The sequence below is a fragment of the Cynocephalus volans genome, chromosome X, assembly GCF_027409185.1.
Source record: "Cynocephalus volans isolate mCynVol1 chromosome X, mCynVol1.pri, whole genome shotgun sequence".
Classification (NCBI taxonomy): domain Eukaryota; kingdom Metazoa; phylum Chordata; class Mammalia; order Dermoptera; family Cynocephalidae; genus Cynocephalus; species Cynocephalus volans.
This window is the reverse complement of record NC_084478.1, coordinates 155,555,234-155,571,021: the sequence shown is the minus strand read 5'-3', so window position 1 is coordinate 155,571,021 and position 15,788 is coordinate 155,555,234. Positions and strand designations below refer to the sequence as shown.

General features: G+C 37.9%; 1 protein-coding gene and 1 non-coding gene across 2 annotated transcripts in view; one reads left to right on the top strand and one right to left on the bottom strand.

Annotated features, from left to right (window-relative positions):
- ATP11C (ATPase phospholipid transporting 11C) overlaps positions 1–15,788 on the top strand; it is a 189,012-nt gene that overhangs the window by 28,717 nt on the left and 144,507 nt on the right. The gene's annotated exons all lie outside the window — the stretch shown is intronic.
- On the bottom strand, positions 10,408–10,528 carry LOC134368832 (U6atac minor spliceosomal RNA). Its single transcript, XR_010022529.1, has one exon. It is a non-coding gene; the product is annotated as a U6atac minor spliceosomal RNA (small nuclear RNA).

Below are 15,788 nucleotides of genomic sequence, written 5' to 3'. Positions count from 1 at the left end.
GGCCAAGAGCAGAGAGAGAGGGATAGGAGAGGGATAGCAAACTCTCTGGTCTTTTTTGGTGGGGAGGGGGTGGATTAAGGTTGTTTGTTTATTTTTGATTGCACATATTTATGGGGTAGAGAGTTGAGTATCAGGATTTCTGTACAGTATGTAATGATCAAATCAGTATTATTAAAATGTTCATCGTTGCAAATTGTAATTATTCTTTGTGTCCCTTACCCAATTATTCCCTAACCTCCCCTCCCCCTCCTCCTTTCCCACCTCTAGTAACTATAGGTCTGTTCCCTCCTTCTGAAAGTTCAACGTTTTATTGTGGTCTTTCTTTCTTTCTTTCTTTCTTTGCTCCCACTATGATTGAGGATGTGCAGTATTTCTCTTTCTGTGCCTGGCTTATTTCACTTAACATGATTTTCTCCAAGCTCATCCATGTTGCTGCAAATAGCAGAATTTCATTTTCCTTTTATGGCTGAATTCTATTCCACTGTGTATATATACCACATTTTCCTTATCCAGTTATCCGTTGAAGGACATTTAGGTTGGTTCCATATCTTGGCTATGGCTTTTCTTATGAGGGCACTAATCCCACTTATGAGGGCTGCACTCTCGGGACCTAATCGCCTCCCTAATATCATATTGGGGATTAGGATTTCAATTTATGAATTTTGGGAAGACACAATCATTCAGTCCATAACACTGGCTAAATAAAATATGAAGTGCAGCTTATACCTACTTAAAAAATTAAGTACGTTGTTTCTGACCAACAGTGGGTAATGAACTACTTTTTGTTTCCCTCTCCCATTTTATCAGTTGATGTCTTCAGAAATGTAAAGAAAGTCTACTTGATTAGTCATCCCAAACCTGGAGTTTAAAATAAGTATTTTCCAGCCTCTACCCACTCTGAATTCTAACTTTTATCCAGTGCCATCTAAATCCAGGAAATGATTGTAAAACTAATAATGCCCATGATTCTATAGTAACTGTTGAAGGTCTTTGTTCTAAAAATTCTTTTAATGTTTATAATGTTTATTATACAAGGGCAAAACAATTTTTTGTTTGTTTTTTGCTAAAGCTTAGGTTGTTGTAGTTTCTGGTTTCAACTCTAAGTAGCATTGTGAAGCATTAGCAAGGTTTGGATGTGCATATTCTTGTTTAAACTCCAGGGCTGTGCTACAGGGTCAAGCTGTTATTGCTGATGGATTGACTGCATTGTTAAAGGTCACTAATCCCTGATTTTGCCATTGACTCTAAATTTGTTCATATTTGACTCAGGGATCCTATTTTGACAAAACCATTTTCTCCTGGTGACTGTCAGGTGACCCATAAGAAATTAATTGCAAATTTATTTTTTGCACAACAGGTGTCAAAGGCTCGTTGATTCTCTTTTTGATACTTGTTACAAGCACAGGATTTGAATGGGGAATTCTTTTTCTTAAAAAAGAAAAGATTTTCAAGAAAAGAAAATATTTCAAATATTTTTTAAACCTTATTTTAGAATAGTTTTAGATTTACAGAAAAGTTACGAAGATAGTAGAGTTTCCATATACTGGACACCCACTTTCTCCTATTGTTAACATCTTGCATTAGTAATGTACATTTGTTGCAATTAATGAACCAATATTAACGCATTACTTTTAGCGAAAGTCCATAATTTACTTAGATTTCCTCAGTTTTCCTTTAATGTCTTTTTTTCTGTTGTAGGATCCCATCCAGAATACCACATTACATTTAGTCCTTGGAAACAAGTCACTAAGCATAGCCCAGGAGATTGTTTTGTCGTTTGTTTTTTGGCTGATGACCCATACAGGGATCCGAACTCTTGACCTTGGTGTTATAACAGCACACTGGTCAGCCCTCAAGAGATTGTTTTGTAAATAGGAGATTCCAGATAACATCTTTCTTCCTGAACTAGACCTTTTTAGTTATTTCCATATCTTTTAAGTTTTACTTTAATTAGGAAACAGGTGTATGCAGTTGACATGTTTCAAACATTTATTTAGATTGTGAAGTGTATTCAGCTAATGAAGCGATTTGAAATTAAAATGAGTATTTTAGTGAATATTTGTTTTGGGGCACTTAACGAGAACCTAATGTGTTTTTGCAAATGTTCTTGTGTACAGCTGTTGCCCACATCTACTGTCATCTCGCAACCTCCAAGCCTTCTTTATTTGCCTGTAGCTTCTAGAATTTGATTGCCTGGTAGCTAAAACCTTTATGAAAACATTTAGGTAGATAGAGTGGCCCAGGATTTTTTGCTTGTCAAGAACTCATTTGCTAAAATGGTTTTTAATATGTTTGTGCCTCTCTACTGTGCTTCTTTTGCCAGAATAGATGCAGCCCTAAAAATGTGCTTATCTTCCTAATTCCTCTCTTACTGTCTCATAGCAGTGGCTGACCAATTGATCCGAAGGGATAATAATAACCTTATATGTGCTTTTTTCACATTCTGATATCTTAAGAACTGAGAGCTTTGAAAAAGAATGTTGCTTAACTTCACATACACTCAAGACTGCTTCAAACCAAATAATATACAGCATGTGTCATAAAGAAGGTTTGTTCCTAGAAAGGATCAGATTCAAAGGGAGGAAAGGATGAGGGAGAAGGAAGACTTAAAGCACGTGACTCTACTTGCTCAAAGACTGACAACCAGGGTCAGCACCACGGGAACATTGTCTCCAGCAGCCCCACTCACTCTCTACCCACCCCATCCCTAATTCATGTCCTTGGCTCCTAACATGCACTTAAAGCACTTCTCAGAAAGACTGTTCCAGAACGAAAGGCACACAGAAAGTAAACAACGTTTGCTGAAGTTAACTTTTAGTATATTATTACTGTTTCAGATTCTAGTTTGACTAGTCAGTAGAGAAAATAGTGAACAACATATCTCACTATATTTAGATGTATTTCAAATAACTGAAGACATCTACCATGAAAGGCAAATAGACAGAAATAGGGATTTTTTGCTGTATAAATTTATTAACCTAAGTTTTGGCTAATGAGGTCTAAGGGGACTCCTTGAATTTGAGTGATATGCCAAAAAAGGGGGGAACTAAGGAATATTTAGGTTTACATTCTTATTTTCTCAGTCTCATTGTCCAGAATCTCTTGTATGTATATTATATCTGTTTGCCACATGGAAGAATCTAGTACTAATTTTTAAAATTTCTTTTAAACTTTTATTTGTAAACTTATTTTAGAATAGTTTTTAGATTTACAGAAAATTTGCACAGATGGTGCAAAGTTACCATATATGCCCCACACCTAGTTTTCCTTACTATTAACATCTTACATTAGTATGGTACATTTATCACAATTAATGAACCAATATTAATTATTAACTAAAGTTCATACTTTAGGTTTCGTTAGTTTTTCTCTAAAGTCCTTTTTCTGTTCCAGAATCCCATCTAGGAAACCACATTGCATTTAGTCATCATATTTCCTTAGGCTCTTCGTGGCTGTGACAGTTTCTCAGCCTTTCCTTGGTTTTGGTGATGTTGACAGTTTAGAGGAGTACTGGTCAGGTGTTTCGTAGAATGTTTATCAATTAGGATTTGTCTGATGTTTTTCTCATGATTAGATGTGAGTTGAGGTTTGGGGAAGGAAGACCAGAGAGGTGAAGGGCCATTCTCATCATATGGTGCATAGTATCAACATCAATATGACTTATCACTGATGATGTTAATTTGATCACCTGTCTGAGGCAGTATTTGTCAGGTTTCTCCACTGTAAAGTTACTCTTTTTTAAAAGAGAGCTTTGTATTGATTTTCCTATTTGTATGATTTTGGGGATGAGGATGGTTCATTTCATTTATTCATTCAACAGAATTTATTGTGAGTTAAAGAAAATGCGGTTTTAAGTAAATTTGAGGGTTTTTTTCCTTCAAGGCTAACTTACTAACCGTGGAAATCATGTTTAAGCATCAGCCCATATTTTATAGGTAACAGAAGTTGGTCAAGTTGCTGGTGTACAGTGTGTATTTGATTAGCTCTTCTAAATGTACTGGGGTTTTCAACAAAATTCTATTTAATTACAGGTGAATATCGTTAAATAATTAAAATCACATTCTTCAATTGTTATGCCAACTCAATTATTCATGGTTTACCAGTTATTAGACTTCATCACCTTTTCTCTTATTTTATATTCAGAAGTAACAGTAAAGTATTTCCCTAAATGAGACTCTATCCTCCCAGCTTTAATATAAATACAAAGAATTATATATGTATTAAGGATCGAGCAACCTCCTTAAAATGCTAGTCACAGTAACAGATGAAGATCAGAAAGTACTAGGAAAAGAAGTCAATAACACATCTTGTGTTGAAATTTGTTAGGGAGTTTTGATATCAAGGAATGAGCATGTCATGCAGTAGATGAGCCTCTAGGATGAATTTGATTAGTTCTTCACAGCAGCAAAATCTCATAATCAGATGGTGTTGCTTGAGGCCTTCTCTTGCTTTGGATTTGGATATTCTAAATTGTGTAACCTCTAGTGGATTTACATTCTGTTATGTATCAAGGATCATCTGTGCAGATGGAAAGAGAAGATTTTCTGTTGAGCTGTGTGTGAGCTCAGTGGGAAGGGTTAAGAATTATGAGTGAATGCATTTAGCTGAATTTTGCTTCCTGATGACAGGCATCTCTACCAGATTTGGTGAGGCTGCAAACATGGAAGGAGCCTGAGGCATCTGGGTATCTTTGCTGGCTCTGACACTAGTTTGTTGTGTACTTTTTTTTGTTGTTGTTGTTTATTATTTAACTTTCCTCAGTGGTCCCCAGATTTTGATCTGTACAGTGAGGATGAATATGCCTCAGAGTATTGCTTAAACCCATCTAAGACCATCTAAGTCAGTGGTTCAGAATTTGAAATAAGAGTAGCAATATGGGCTGTCCTTCTAATCACACGTTTGCTCATGATAAGCTGCATTAGGTAAAAATGTAAGAGGAATCTGATTTTCCCACAAAACGTTTTATATACGGTTGGGCGCATGGTCTCAACCTATGACCTGATGCCAGATTATTATTTCTAGATATGGCCACAAATATGAAAATGAATAGATTTCTGGGTAATACCTATGGGCTATAGAGCTTTTTAAGATATGTATTCTAGATCAGGGAACTGGCGATGGGAGGAATGAAAAGAGATCTCTGTATACTGGATTCCATATTCATTCATTCCTCTTCCCTGGTTCTTCCCATGTGACAGACTCTCTTTCATTCATTGGTACTTTTGAGCAACTCTGTTCTACTCATGGGCTTGCCTCACACTTTCTTATGTTGGGAGGCTGTAAGGGCCTGCTGGCTTCTGTGTCTATACAGCTCTCCGGTGGACAGAGCTGAGGCAGGTCAGCCCTGAACAAGGCTTTGGGCCCCAGCTGGTCCTGAGTTGGAGAGAATTTTGGGAACCTCAGACTGCTAGTTCAGCAGTTCATCATGTCTGCTTAGTCTCATTCTGACTTTTTGTGCTTAGGTTTTTGTAAGGCTGCTCTTGCCTAGTTCCTTGTGATTAAGACTGGCCTTGTATTTCTGTGCCAAAAACTGGGCCTTTTTCTGTTTCTCCCCTGTGAAGTTTTTGTCTGTACACAGTGGTTGGTTCCCCAGTTCCTCCAAGGGGAGGAACATATGCTTTCTTTTTGCCAGGCCTCTCAGGAACTTGAGCTCTGCCTAGACCCATGCCAGTGATTGGGTGTCTGCTGCTCAGTCCTGATGTTCTTGATGCTCATTTACTAATTACCTTTTGCCAGATTTCCTTTGTGTTCTGTTTGCTTTCTTTTTGCTGAGTATCCTGATGTTCACTGCTCACCTGCCTGGGCCTCTGCCTGGTGCTGCTGCATCTCCTTTTCTAATTATATGCTCTTGCCTACTTGATTTCCTCCTAGACCTTACTTCAGGGTCCACCTCCAAGCACTTAACACCTCCTCCTCTTGATATGGAGGGGTCTGTGTAGACTACAGCATTTGATCTGCCACACTGCCTGTCTTCAGAACTTCATTATGATGATCAGTGGTTTTCTTTTTCTGGTGCCTTTATACAAAATATGCTATTAGCTTTTAGTTGCCTTAGCTTGTTATTTCATGATATTATCAACTCACCTTTGGACATTTTTTATTGGACCAAATTTTTATCTTTCTTTAGAACAAATCTCACATATCCCCCTTTCAGCCACTTGTTACTTTCGGTGGGGGGGGGGGGCAGCAGGAGGCAGGTAAAGGGGGTGCAGGGAGAGCTAGAATCATAAAATCTATACATTGCAAGAGACCTCCAAAGGCATCCAGTTCAACTTTCCATCTCATGGATAGCTTACCAACTCCCAAGATAACCCATTAATTATATTTTGCAATAGCTCTCAATCGATTTATTTATTTGTTTATTCATTCATTCAGTCTACACAGTTACTGAACATCTACCTTTAGCCAGGCACTGGGGATTTGTGTGTCTGTGTGTATGTGTATGAGTGGGTGAATTGGGGTGGGGGGAGACCATTCCTGTCCCTAGGGAATTGCTAGTGTAGTGGGAGATAGAGAAATAAACAATCATGATGGCTAGCTAAAGACATGCAGTGGGCAGGGGAATGGATCATTTCCTCTGCATGACTGAAAGTTGGTTCAAGGAGGGGCTCTTTCTGCCACTGCAATTAACACCAGCTTTCTGGTTTACCACCAGCTTTTTAGCTACCCCCCCCCCCCAAAAAAAAAAGAAAAGAAAGGGAGAGAGAGAAGAAACTCCTCATCTGCCATCTTTCTTTGCCTATCCCTGACTTGCTCTTGGAATCATCTTTCTATGTGCAAATCTTGGTATGTTACTCCCCTATTCACAGGTTGCCCATTGCCTGCTCCACAGACTGATACCTAATTCCTTGGCACATCTTACAAAGCCCTCAACCTTTCTGGTCCGTGCCTACCTCTCCAGTCACATTAAGTACCATTTTCCATCAGGCTCTCAGTGTACTAGAACTTAGTTCATTTTCCTGGCTACACTGTCCTTACCTATACTTTTATTGCGTATGTGTTCCTGATGCCTAAGTGACTACCACTCTTGTCTTCCTGGTATACTGGGGATACTGAGAACTTGATAGAAAATGGTGTACAAGGAGAAATAAATCACAGTTGTAGCTTCCTCTTCTGTTAAGGCATACTCCAGGCTGTTGGCTGCTACTGCACTGTATACACACCCCCCCACCCAACACATCCATACCCACACATCCTTCCACCCCCACACCCTCCACACCCACACACATCCACATCCTCACACCTACCCATACCCCTCCATACACATACCCCTCCAGAAGATGGTAAGCTACTCCAGACCAGGTTATCTTTATGTCATCAGTTTAACACAGAGCCTGGCCCAGAGTGGACAGTCAATAAATATTTGTTGGATGGATGGATAAATAAATGAGTGAATAAATGAAGATAAGTCTTCTGTAGTTTATTTTTCAGTTTAGGTCTTCCTTGGGGCTATGAGAATGTGAGTTAAATGAATCCTACCACTGTTCCATAGCTCCCTGCACACCCAGGGCCATGCACACTGGCTTATCCACTGCTAGACAGCTGCCTGCAACTGTCACTGACTAGCTTGCTAAACAGAGAGAAAGGCCCTTCAGGGGTTTTGGACAACTTTTACCCTTCTCACACCCTGTGCCACCAAGATAAGCTACTGTGTTTCTGATTAAGAGGAAGAAATTGCACAGAGTGAAAATGTTTCTTCCCTGCTCTTCTAAATCAGAACAGTTGTAAAGTGAGGAGAATCAGTACTTGAAGAGGTTCCTGTCTCATTAGGCAGTTCTTTGAATGAGTCATCTACAAACTCAAGCAATTGGTAAGAACAGTCAGTGACCACTTACTATCTTAAGTCGGTCTGTTTTGAATAAATACCAAGTGGGATATTTTAGTTCTAAATTATGCATTTATCACCTTCTTGCCAGAGCTCCTTTTTACACAGTTATATCAATTATTAGTGAAAGATGTGCACACAAAACTTTAATGAACTTTGTCTGCCCTCCATGTCTTCCTGTCTGCTAATCACAGATCTTAAATTTACAATCAGAAATCAGAATTTTTAGTTCTGATTAGTTGTAGATCCCTGCAATTTCTGAGGTGGTACACAGCTCTTTTTTTTTTTTTCTCCAGAATTATTGAGGTATAATTTACATACAGTAAAATTCACCCTTTTTAGGTATGTATAAGTAAATGAAATTTGACAAAATTATATAGCTTGTAATCACCACTGAAATCAAAATAATAGAATTTTTCTGTCACCCAAAAAGTTCCCTCATGCTCTTTTGTAGTCAGTCCCCTTCCTTTACTGCCAAGCTCTGAAAAACACTAATCTGATTTCTGTCCTTATAGTTGTGTCATTTATAGAATTTCATATAAATGGGACCAAAAGCCTTTTGAGTCTGGCTTATTTTACTTATAATGCTTTTGAGAATCATCCATGTCGTTGCATTTATCCAGTTTGCCTTTCATTGCTGAGTAGAAGTCTACTATATGGATGTACTACAAATTTGTTTATCCATTCACCACTTGATGGACATTTGGATTGTTTTCAGTTTTTGGTGGTTATGAATAAAGTTGCTGTAAACATTTGTGTTAAGGTTTTTGTGTAGACATATTTCTTGTTTTCTCTTGGGTAAATAGTAGGAGTGGGATGGCCGGGTCTTATAGGTGTGTGTTTAACTTTATAAGAAATTGCCAAACTTTTTCAAATGACTACCATTTTTATTCCTAATAGCAGTGCATAAGGTGTTCTAGTTGCTTTATATCTTCACCAGTATTATTGTCTGACTTTTAAATTTTTAGCCATTCTAGTAGACAGATAGTGGTATCTCATTGTAATTTTATTCTGTATTTTTCCTAGTAACTAATGATCTTGAGCAAGTGTCTGTTCACATTTTTTGATTGGGCAGGGGTTTTTTTGTTGTTGTTATTATACAGCTTCGAGGGTTCTTTATATATTCTCGTTACTGGTCCTTTATTAGATATGTGTTTTGCAAATGTTTTTCCCAGTCTGTGGCTTGTCTTTTTATTTTTTTTTTTAATAGCGTCTTTCAAAAAACACAAGTTTTAAAGTTTCATTGAAGTTCTATTTTTCAATTTTTTCTTTTATGGTTCATGATTTTTCTGTCTTATCTAAGAAATAATTGCCTGACCCAAGATCATGAAGATTTATTTCTCCTTTGTTCTAGAACTTTATAGCTTTAGGGTTTCAAGTTGATTTTTATGTATTATGAGAGGTATGGGTTGAGGTTAGTTTTTTTTAAAAATATAGATCTGTCCATTGTTGAAAAGACTAAAAGACTGTCTTTTGTCTATTGAGTTAACTTGGCATCTTTGTCAAAAATTGACCATATGTATGGTCAATTTCCGGATTCCCTTCTGTTCCATTGATCTATGTGTTTATCCTTTTGCCAGTAGCACACTGTCTTGAATATTATAGCTTATAGTCAGTCTTGAAATTAATTGGTGTGAGTACTCCCAATTTTATTTTTCTTTTTCAAAATTGTTTTGGTATCCTAGATTATTTGTTTTTCCATACAGCTTGCAGAATCACGTTGTAAATTTCTAGAAAAGAAACCTGTGATTTTATTTAGGGTGAATTAAAATCTATAGATCAATTTGGGGGAGAATTGCAATATTGATGTTATTGAGTCCTCTAATCCATGAACACAGTATATCTCTCTAATTAGGTCTTCTTTGATGTCTCTCATCAGTGTTTTTCATACTTTTCAAAATATAAATCTTACCATACTTTGTTAGATTGATCCTTGAGTATTGCATGTTTCTTGGTGCTATTGCAAATGGTGCTTTTAAAAATTTTATTACCCAGTTCTTCACTGCTGTATATAAATGTACAATTGAATTTTGTATATTGATCTTATATTCTCTAACTTTGCCAAAGGCACTGATTATATCTAGTAGTTTTTTGTAGATTCTTTTGGATTTTCTGTGTAGCTAATTATGTTTTCTGTGAATTAAAATAGTTTTATTTCTTCTCTCTAATCTATATGTATTTATTTCTTTTGTGTGCCTTAATGCATTAGCTAAGACTTCTATCCAGTATGATATTGAATAGGAGTGGTGAGAGTGGATTCCTTGCCTTGTTTCTGATCTTAGTGGAAAATCATTTAGTCTTTCACCATTAAGTATGAGTTTGCTGCAGGATTTCCATAGATGCCCTTTATCAGGTTGAGGAAGTTCTCTTCTATTTTTAGTTAACTTGAGTTTTTTCAAATCATGAATGGCTGTTGACTGAATGTCATGTTTTCTGTATCTATAGAAATAATCATACAGATTTTCTTCCTTAGGCTGCTGATAATGTGAATGACATAGTGTTTGATTTATGGTGAGCCAACTTTGCATTTCTAGGCTAAATCCCAGGTGGTGATTATATATTAGCCTTTTATTTTTTTTGGATAAAAATCATAGATACATTAAGTAGGTGCCAGTTTCTTAACCATATGTGTGTTGCATAGGTCATAGGATCTCTTCCATCCTAGTTAAGGAAGAGCTAACCTTCTTGCCTGTCATACAGTACAGGTGAAATACTTTTGCTTTGTCTTCATTTGGTCTTTAGGTTATCAAAAGAGAGCAGGGGGAAAGGTAACGAACAGTGAGTATGTACTAGGCAATGTGTACGTTTATCTCATTTAATGGGAAAGTGAGGTCCATCAAGTAATTTGTACCACCAAAGTCTTGCAGCTAGTAAATGTCAGGGTCAGAATTTAAGTGCAGGTTTTTTAGGTAAAACCTATTATCAGCTCACTACATGGTATTGCCTCTCTCTGGAATGAGTGAATGTGCACATACAGGTGCTTTTGGGGGGCGGGGAGAGAACAGGGACTGGGAGGGTGAGAGAGAGACTGAGAAAGGGAAAGAGAGAAATGTTCTACCCTTTCATTGCCATCTAAAAATCTAGGTTTTCAATATCTTGGTTTAGATCTCAGCTCTGCCATTTACTTGATGTGTGGCACATTTGTCTCTCTGAGATTCGTGTTTTTTTTTTTTTTTTTGGTCTTTTTAGTGAGTGCACCGGCCATTCCTATATAGGATCTGAACCCACGGCGGGAGCATCACCACTCTCCCGAGTGCGCCACGGGATTGGCCCGAGATTCATTTTTTTTTAAAAAAATTGAAATGTAGACTATTAACACAGGGTTGTTATGAGGAATACACATAATATGTGTAAAGTGCCTTGCACATATGTGCTCAGTATAGTGGTGTCCATTACTATCTTCATCGTTGACTTCCCACCAATAAAGGTACTTTATAGTTGGCAATAATTTGGTTTTGGAAAATGCCAAAGGAGACAAGATGATTTCTGTAGTTGTTTGTTTAGTTCTTTTGCCAAATTAGCCTAGAGCAAGTTTCTTTTTATAAAAATGGATTTAGTATCCTCTGCTTTCCACCCCTCCCCTTCCCAAGTCTGAACAATTCCAGTGTATTTACTAAATCAATGTGCAAACTTGGAAGATTTTAAAAGTACTGCTTTGGGCTTTCCTAGTCGTCTGGAAGTGGTTATCTCAGTCTGGAGGACTGGAGATGGCATTTTTATTTTACATGGGCAACCAACCATTGATAGCTACCTTAGCCCATATAGGTCCAACAGTTTATGATTCATGAGACTCTCATCTTTAATGGACACAAACCACTTCAGGCTTTCTAGAGGTAATGATTGCTTTTTCCAGTAAGGGTATTTTGGTTATCACAAGTAGGGCCCAAGAACTTCTGTGTGTTTCATCAGTCAAGTCAGGGAAGTAGGAATGAGAAGAAAGGCTTAGTCTGAGAAAAGGAATCAGGCTATCATCAGATGACTCTTTAGTGCCCAGGACCTTAGGAGGGCTATTGGCTCCAGCTCTACCAATCCATAGCCTTCTGGGAATTGATTCCCATGATTATTTGATTTCAACCCAAAGAGCTGTTTGACCCATGAAAATAGAGGAAAATCAATTGTATTTTGAGAATTCTTGGGTAATGTAACACCATCCCTTGTTGTTGAAAATCAGAATTGGTTATCAGTAGTCTATTTTGAATGCATTTTTTCTAGCTCTGAAGTCTTAAGCTTGTTTATTTATTTGTTTATTGTATGTTTCTCTTTCTCTTTTTTTTCCCTAAATATGTCAAGCTTAGAATTCAAACTGTGGTTAATAATGACCTTGGCAAGCTGATGTCACAATGAATGCAATAAGTAAGATATATTCATATTTGTCAAGAAATCCAGGGTATCTTTGTATTAGGGTAATATTTAGGTTTTGATCTCTTTGACTTGCCTATTTTCCTAAGTTTTATATTCAGTTTGTAAAATTCATTTTTCTATTTTCAAAGCACATCTTCTCATTTAATTTTCTCCTTACTTTGTACTTCAGCTTAGGGTAGGCCTTATTTCCACTTTATGATGATAAAAATAGACCCTAGAGAAATGTTTTTCTAAATATCACCATTGGATATTGAATCAGTATCCAGAACCCAATTCTGATTTTTATCCATTGCTCTTTGGATGAGACCTCTGGGGCTTGAGTCTGATCTGGCTCTCTAAACTTCTTTGATCTGGTAAACATCCTTTGTCCCCACAGTTAAGATCAACAAATGTGGTTAGATGCCTATCTTCAAAGGCTTTCATGAAATAACTAGGTGATGAGAGATAAAGTATTGGGAGTAACTTCTTCCATCCCTTATATGTGTTGCTGTCCCTTCCTAGATTGGCTGTACAGAGGCTTCTAATATCCAAGCAGGAATGCTGAAATGCTGGTCATTAAACTTCTGGGTGACTTTAACTAAAATATTGGGCAGTGAGGTGAGGCCCACTCTTGTAGATTTAGTGGGGTCTCTTGAGTAGCCACTTTGTGTTAAGCACTATTCTAAGCATTATAGGTGGATAGAAATTAAAATGAAGTAAAAAATAATGATTCCATTCTCAGGACCTTACAGTCTAGCAGACAAGATGGAAGCATATGTAGAGATGCTTCCGTTTTCTGCCTTGTCCAGTCCATCTGCTGTTCTGCTAGCAAAACAGTTTTTTGAAAACACATGCCCTTTCCCTGATTAAAACTTTCAGGTGGCTCCTTATTTCTCATAGGACTAAGTCTAAGTTTTATTTTACTAAGACATACAAGGCCTTATCTGATTTGCCTCAGCTTTTTCTCCCTCCATACTTGCACCTCCACAGCACACTCCAGGCACATACCACTCCTTATGGTGCTCAGAGCCTGCCATGATTTTTCATAACTCTGGGTGTTTACTTATGCCGAAGTCCTCTGTATTAGTGTGGGTCCTGTGAACGAAAAAAAAGGACGCCCAGGAACTCAGGATTAAACCGGCAAGGATTTATTAGGAGAAAATGCCTGTAGAAGAGAGAGTGGTGAGTGAGCTGGGAAGAGTGGGTGTGCCATCAATCCCTAATGCAGGTCTGACCCCTAGTGAAGTGGGGAGAGGGAGAGTTGATTAGGCAGAAGCTTTCTAGGCTGCTATGCAGCAGCCTAAGGGAGGGTTCAGAAAAACTACTGCGGAATCCAAAGTCAGATGTCAGTGGAGTTCTGTATCTTCTAGGAACAAGTGTTCTGCCTTAGTATCCCTGCTGTACTCAGTCATTGGCTGCAAACACCCCTTTGGAGGTGTGACTTCAGCACAAACACTAGGATGAATTTCCGAGGCAGATGGGGTCCTTGATCAATTGTGCTCCTTGTAGTTGGAGGCCTTCGAGTTGCCTCTTCTTGGCCACCTTAAATACCTTTTCTCTTTTGTTTAATTTCTCCTACTTGTCCCTAAAGGGCCAGCTTTAAATGTTTCCTCTTCCAGGAAACTTTTCCTTGAAGGAAAATATCAGCATGTCTATGACGATTCCACCACCTACAGTGATCATCTAATCTTTGTCTGGCAAATCCCTAATACATATATTTGATTTGTACCACTACCACCTGTTACAGGACCAAACATCTGGTCAGTGCCCAGGAAATATTTGTTGAATGAATGCTTGGACAGGCAGATCTAAGGAGAAGATAGCTGAGGCAGAGTGAACTGCTTAAACAAACCCATAAAAGGAGAAGAATGAAGGATTTACTCTGTAGTTAATAAATGTCTGTTTTCTTTTTTCCCCCAAATAAGTATGTCTTGCCCAAAGCTGTTATTTCAGGGAAAAGTATATTTTGATGCAGAACAGTGGGGAAAGGAGTGTCTTCCTGGCAGTTGGAAATGATTCATATTTGAGAACTTCGTTAAGAACAATGTTTTGAGTATTTCCTGAGAGACTTCTTTTCTTGAAAGGAAACAGTTGATGGAAACGGAATTTTACTGCTGCCAGGAAAAAGTGCGATAAAGATCAAATCTCATACAACTACTACCAGAATAGAAATTTCCATCAAGCAAAGAGATTTCAGAGTCCCAGCTAATGGTTCATATGTATTTGGTATTCAGTATAGCTGAATTGTAATTCTCTAATGGAATTTGGCCAATTTTGACAGTCCAGTTTGTAATGTATGAATTAGTAGAGGCCCATTCATCTTGATGTTTGCTGACTCTGCCAGATGTTAGTCATATTTTTGGTGGAAACAGCTGGCTGGGATCCCAAATCTCAGCATTGCTACCAGCCACCTACCAGAGGAGATAAACATGCTGAAGATAAGGCCTGAAAAAAATCACTCTTTATTAGCAACTAGAGATTTAGCCCTCCTGATCCTTATTAAATATTCTACTCTGGTGACCTGGGTTGGGCCACGTATGAGGCAAGTGTTTCTTTTTACCCATGTCTTGTTTCCCCAGGGTTAATGTGGGGATGAATAATGGCACCTACGTCATGGGCTTGCTGTGAGGATGCAAGAAGATAATGCATGCTGAGGGCTTAGACTGTGCCAGGAGTAGAGTAGGTGCTTGATAAATGATAGCTAGGTTTCATTATTATGCAACAGAAGCAGGCGTCTGAGGGTAAACTCTTAATATTTCTATTTGAGTATTATCAAAGTCAGTTGTTCATGCACTTGTTAAGCATCTGTTCTGTGATAATGCAGCATGAGACTAAGGACCTGGGCAGCCGTGGCCCATACTGTAATTAATCTAACACACACAATTGCTGCTATCCAGCTCTTCTCTCAAATGAGGACAGTTCATTTTGACTTGTAGATAAGCAAAATTGCTTGCTCCTCCACTGTGCTCTACTCTGGCATGGAATACCTTTTCTTCTCTTTTTCTCATTCACTCTTCTCTCTCATCTTCAAGTTTCTATTATAATTCTTTTAGATTTCATATACCTAACTTAAGAAAGTCCTAGACATGTGAAAATGAGTACAGTGAATTTTCAATTTTCTTTTCTTTCTTTTCTTTCTTTTTTTTTTTTTTTTTTTTATTAAAAAAAGATGACCGATAAGGGGATCTTAACCCTTGGCTTGCTGTTGTCGGCACCACGATCAGCCGTTGAGCTATCCGGCCATCCCTATATAGGATCCAAACCCGTAGCCTTGGTGTTAGCAGCACCGCACTCTCCCAAGTGAGCCACAGGCCGGCCCTGAATTTTTAATTTTCTTCCATTGATTTTTGTTGATCAAGTTGGGAAACTGAGCCAATAGCTCTTGCCTTCCATATCCTTTCTTCTTTTTTAGTGGAATAGTTGACATGGTATATTAATCCTTTTTACCTCTGTCTTTCACTACTAACAGAGTAGATAATTTCTCCATAGAGCTTTTCCTTTATGTGTGTTTACACACATCTCATTTAACCATCTTTCGCCTTTCTTTTTCAAGTCTTGCCCTATTATATCCCTCCTCACTTCTCTGTCGCATTTGAAAGCCAAAAACATGAATTGGTTTATG